The sequence below is a fragment of the Thalassophryne amazonica genome, chromosome 11 (genome assembly GCF_902500255.1).
Source record: "Thalassophryne amazonica chromosome 11, fThaAma1.1, whole genome shotgun sequence".
In the NCBI taxonomy this organism is placed as follows: Eukaryota; Metazoa; Chordata; class Actinopteri; order Batrachoidiformes; family Batrachoididae; genus Thalassophryne; species Thalassophryne amazonica.
In genome coordinates, this window is record NC_047113.1 from 93,097,971 (window position 1) to 93,104,105 (window position 6,135).

At 43.0% G+C, this 6,135-nt stretch overlaps 1 long non-coding RNA gene across 1 annotated transcript; it reads left to right on the top strand.

Annotated features, from left to right (window-relative positions):
- The first annotated feature begins 230 nt into the window (after positions 1-230).
- LOC117519910 lies at positions 231-5,657 on the top strand. Its single transcript, XR_004563481.1, has 3 exons — positions 231-242; positions 1,527-1,529; positions 5,539-5,657. It is a non-coding gene; the product is annotated as an uncharacterized LOC117519910 (long non-coding RNA).
- Positions 5,658-6,135: the final 478 nt, after the last annotated feature.

Sequence of the window (6,135 nt, forward strand, 5' to 3'; positions counted from 1 at the left end):
ATTATGGAATCACCCTGTAAATTTTCATCCCCAAAACTAACACCTGCATCATATCAGATCTGCTCGTTAGTCTGCATCTAAAAAGGAGTGATCACATCTTGGAGAGCTGTTTCACCAAGTGGACTAACATGAATCATGGCTCCAACACGAGAGATGTCAATTGAAACAAAGGAGAGGATTATCAAACTCTTAAAAGAGGGTAAATCATCACGCAATGTTGCAAAAGATGTTGGTTGTTCACAGTCAGCTGTGTCTAAACTCTGGACCAAATACAAACAACATGGGAAGGTTGTTAAAGGCAAACATACTGGTAGACCAAGGAAGACATCAAAGCGTCAAGACAGAAAACTTAAAGCAATATGTCTCAAAAATCGAAAAATGCACAACAAAACAAATGAGGAACGAATGGGAGGAAACTGGAGTCAACGTGTGTGACCGAACTGTAAGAAACCACCTAAAGGAAATGGGATTTACATACAGAAAAGCTAAACAAAAGCCATCATTAACACCTAAACAGAAAAAAAACAAGGTTACAATGGGCTAAGGAAAAGCAATCGTGGACTGTGGATGACTGGATGAAAGTCATATTCAGTGATGAATCTCGAATCTGCATTGGGCAAGGTGATGATGCTGGAACTTTTGTTTGATGACTGCCTGAAGAGAACATGTAAATTTCCACAGTCATTGATGATATGGGGCTGCATGTCAGGTAAAGGCACTGGGGAGATGGCTGTCATTACATCATCAATAAATGCACAAGTTTATGTTGATATTTTGGACAATTGAAAGGATGTTTGGGGATGATTCAATTATTTTTCAAGATGATAATGCATCTTGCCATAGAGCAAAAACTGTGAAAACATTCCTTGCAAAAAGACACATAGGGTCAATGTCATGGCATAGGGTCAATGTCAACGAGCAGATCTGATTTGATGCAGGTGTTAGTTTGGGGGATGAAAATTTACAGGGTGATTCCATAATTTATTCCTCAGAATTGAGTGATTCCATATTTTTTTCCTCTGCTTGGTCTAAAAAAGTAACCGTTACTGACTGTCACAATCTTTTTTTCTTGATTTCTTATAGTGTTTCTTAAAGCCAGAAAGTTGCCATTTGAAATGACTTTAGTTTTGTGTCATGTCTGTGATCTGCTTTTTTTCTACAAAATTAAACAACTGAATGAACATCATCCGAGGCCAGTGATTCCATAATTTTTGCCAGGGGTTGTAGAACGGATACATCCACCTCTGTGGATCAGCTCACAGAAAAAAAGTCGCACTCTCTGTTCCTTTGTTCTGTCATTATTTTATGTATTTGTTATGTAAATATTAGAGATGGGCAATGATTAAAATTTTAATCGCGATCTAAGTAGTGCATAGCGCAATTTTATTTGAAATGTTCTACCATATGAACAAAAGTGCCATAACATTTGTTCTGCACACATTTAACATTTTTTATGCAGTTACAATTAAATAAAAAAAAATTATGGTTATCCAGTGATGTCCAGTAGTCCACAGTGAGAGCAACAGTGGGTGCACGTTGAAAAGTTGTGGCTTTTGCAGTCCTCTCTTATGGTGCATCGTGAGGGAATCTCTTCTGTAACAATCTATTTCGCTGTTGCATTTGGGAGCCTTTCTTGCCTTTGTTTATCAATAGTTCTCCCACACGCTGCATCTAACGTAGTCTGCCGAAGCCTTGCACCGCAGTTTGTTTCGTTGAATGATTTGCTGGTACCAGCTGTGTGTGCTGCATTCAGGTGATATTTAAGATTTGAAGTACGCTGCTGATAAGAAAATACAACTTTGCAGTGGCAGCAAATATCTTTGGTTCTGTCGACTACGCCGTCTGGAAGCACTTTAAAATGGAAAAGTCCATGTAAATGTTCCATGCCCATCTCCACGTTGGTTGTTTTTTCTGCCAATTCTTTTCTTTTCCGGTCAGGGACTCGTCACACCAGTTCCTGTGAGTGTGACAGCCTTCCAAAACAAAAGACTGTGAGCAACAGACTCTTACAATAAAAAAAACAACTGCGTTAACATGCGATAAAAACACTATCGGTGTTAAATAATTAATGTGTTAACGCGATAATAACGCATTAACTTGCCCAGCCCTAGTAAATATGTATGTAGTTATTGTTGTATTTATTTCTCCTGCCTCTCTGTGTTCTGTGTTTTTAATTTGGCACATCATGTGCACTGACTTGATGTCAGTTCCAGCTGACAGTGAGTCGCTGGCCGGCAATCAGCTGAAATGCACATGTCCACAGCGCTATGAAAAAAGCGATCACACATGAATGAATTCATGCCGTTCCGCTTATCGTATATGTGTTTTATTTATTTTCCACTCTCTCTGTAATGTGGACTACAATTTAAGTGGTGGAAGGTTCATTAGCCTGGCTGCTGGCTGATAAAAGTTCACACCATGCCATGCAGATTCAGATATGGCTGGACAGTCCCCATGTGATCTTGTCTTTACATAATTATCAGCATGTCATGAGAGAATGAGAGCCCACCCACACATGTGCACTGCGTGAAGTGTTATTCATGGCACGCTATGTGTTCTGCAGCTGAGCTGCAAGTACACAGCTTTCAGCTGTTCCAGCTGGACATGACAGCTATCCAGATGTGCCCTGCGCTGGACAGTGATGGCACTCTGGCCACCTCAGCCACACCTGACAATGTTGGATCCTGGTATGTTGGGGCAACACACTCGCATGCAGCTTGGGTTTGGGGGAACACTTGCATGCCATTTGTGTTGCTTGGTACCGGCACACTCGTGGGGCACTAAGAAAATGTGCAGACATTTGCACAGCCAGCTCAAAAGTGGTCCCCTGCATTCTACTCTCATGCTGGCTGTGCAAATAGCCATGTGAGTGGTGTTGGATGTTTGTGGGTGGTACCTGGACTTTGGCACACTCCAGTCAAGAGTGGGTTGAATGGCCACTCATCAAGGATTCACAGACATTTGGCTGCTGGTGTGAAGGCTGCCTCGAACTCGACATTTGCCCATGTTTGATATGGCCGATGATTTCGTTCAGCTCCTCGGCCAGGGCACAATATTTCCGACATATGTTCGGCTTGCCATGAGAATGCTACAAACACGATCAGATATCAGTGCGACCTCATCTTATACTCCTTTGAATGGGTTTCCGCCATGAGTGGGAAATGAATGTAGAGTGCATGTGCTGTACCTGACTGGTTGTGATAACTGCTGTACGAGGCAGCTCCGATGTTTCACAAATGGCATACGATTCCTCCTTTGTGTGCCAGTTGGCTTCACTCGTGTTATGTGTGAAAGGGCCCTTGATACCTCCATCACACTTGAGGCTGAATGAGCCTGAATCCTCTCAGAATGAAAATTCAACCCGCATTCCCGAAGTGTCGAGGTGCATTTGGAAACATCGGACAGTATTCTCAGTCTAAACTGTCGAGTATGGTCATGCGGCTGCCCAGAATGTTTTGATCATGTTCAAAACACTTGTGGCACAGAAAAGTGGAAAGATATCAAACAATAGTCGAGGTGGACACTAACTGCAGTCTGACTGCGGTCTAAATACTCCCACAGCATTCGTAACAATCTGATCACACTCAAGAGACATTCGCCATGGTCAGGCATATCGACTCCTGTTGGCACGTGCCAAATGTTACATGGAGCTGCTGGACAGCACCACCAGTCAATCCCATTTGGGGTGCACAAAGGAAATATTGCAATGTACAGTGTCTGTGACACACATTAATTTTATGAACTTTTGTGAACATTGCTCAATCAAACCAAAAATGCTGTGTGTCACTGTGAGTCAATGTGTCTCTGACCGGTGGAGCAGCGCACGCAGCTGACAGGGTGTTACATCTATAATGAGCATGATATTACAGATACAATGTCAGTCCACCTCATGATTTAGAAGATGCATTTGTAATATTCTGTTATCATGGCTGTAATACCTGGTTCAGACAAGCTGCGCCACGCTGCTGCCCCACATTGAGCCTTTGTTTTTCAGTGGGCTGGCGTGGTGCTGCACAGCGCTTCTGAACGGGTGTCACAGCTAACATACTGTATAATGATGATACATCATCTAAACCATTACACGGACTGATGTTGCAACCATTTCCCAGGACATTACAATGTAAATAAAGTCATCACCTTTAGAATGGCTACAGACATGCCTCCCACTGCACAATAACCACCAGCCACATGTGACATGCGTGAGAAGTGGGGCGGGGACATCCGCCATGATCCAAGGGCAGATGCGTCGTCCACTACAAAATAATTATTCTATATGATGCCACTTCCAGGCAGTGCTCAAGCGGCAATAAGGGTGGATGGTTCTGGGTGGGAGAACCTTGATGAATCGCAGCTTTTAAACATGACCCTTTGGATCCTTACTGTCGGTTCAGATCGGGCCAGATTTTATACATGCAGCCTCCACACATGTGCTGGCCAGGCATGCAACCACCACACATGCTCCCGCCACATGTGTCTGAACTCCAGCCTCATCTCTCCCAGCATTAGGGATCTAAAGAGTTGTGTCCAAAACACCAATTTGTCAGGGAATTTCCAGGGATTCCAGGGATGTGGGATTGTCCGCTGTGCGTCATGGCACATGACACCCGATCTCATGTTCACAGAGTCCATCATGTGCAGTATTGTCTGACTGGCATGACACACACGCATGGACCACAGTGTGATCAGTTCATTATACAAATAATAAATGTTTATGAGTTCAATGGTATGAATATTTCATGAGGTGAAAGCTGGAACATACCATTCAATGAGGCGAAGCCAAGCTGAATGGTTAAATATTAAATATTTAAATGGTTTAATTAAATATTCTTTCCATTGAAAGAATGTTAAAACATTCATTATTTGTTTTATATAACGGCTAAAATAGATCCTTGTCATTTGATATTTTATTAATTTATAAGCAACAGAAAAGGGACTTACATTTTACACTGTAATGTGTAGTCAGGTGATGCTGTGCACTGACTTCGGACTTCCATTAAAAAAAAGACTGTGTTGTTCATCCGTCCAGCCAAAAATCATGTCAGCGTTTCATGTGAACAGGTCGTCATGCATCCAGATGGCTTACAGCAGAGTGGATTTTGTGTGTGTGTGTGTGTGTGATACAATTAGCAGCTTCAGTTAGCTCAATCAAATCATTGTGTGGTTGTCCCCCGACACACAATCGGGTCAGTCAACTGTGTACGTCCTCAGTGCAGTGAAAAAAAAAATCACGTCAGAAATGAGTCCAGCTTTTTTTCTTTCTTCCTGCTAACAGCCTCCAGACAGTACAGTGGATTTGTTTTGTGTGTGTGTGTGTGTGTGTATGTCTATGTGTGTCTTACAAGCAGCGTAAGTTAGCTCAATCAAATTATGTCTCAGAAGAGTCATAGTCTCTCACGTGCGCACGCACACACACAACCTGGTCGGCGCTTGTGCTTGCGTGTACTACCAAAAAAAGACTGTGTACATCCTAAGTGCAGCGGAAAAAAAAAATCATGTCAGAAATTAGTCCAGCTTTTTTTTCTTTCTTCCTGCTAACAGTAGAGTGACCAGACTTTCTCTTTTTCCCGGACATGTCCTACTTTTGAGACCTAAAAAAATGTCCGGGGGGAATTTCAAAATCGTCCGGGATTTTGTTCAGCTGCCTCAAACATAATACAGTGGTCCCTCACTATAACACGGTTCACCTTTCGCAGCCTCGCAGTTTCACGGATTTTTTTAGTCTAATTTTGCCTGCTTTTTTTTTTTTTTTTACAGTGCATTGTGTTCTGCATCCTCATCAAGCAGCCAGTCGCAGCACTGCAAAGGGAGAGCACGCACATTGTGTTCTGGGTGTGTCTGTTTATTAGTGCCATGATAACGCCATGTTGGCGCACGTTTAGGCATGAGATTGGTCCAAACCTCCAGCCCTCCCACACCTGGTCCCTTCAAAGTGTGGGTTTTCAATTCACAGATTCACAGCAGATGTCCCTTCTTTTTTTTTTAAACGCAGTCCAAAAATAGACACTCCATCACAGTTCCGCAGTTGTGCGCGGTGCCCCAGGCTGCTGTCCACCTGTGCACCAGACCAGCTAGACCCGAACCACGGGTTCCTGGAGAGCTGTCTCTGTGCTCTTTCTAAGTGGCTTCCTTTCCATC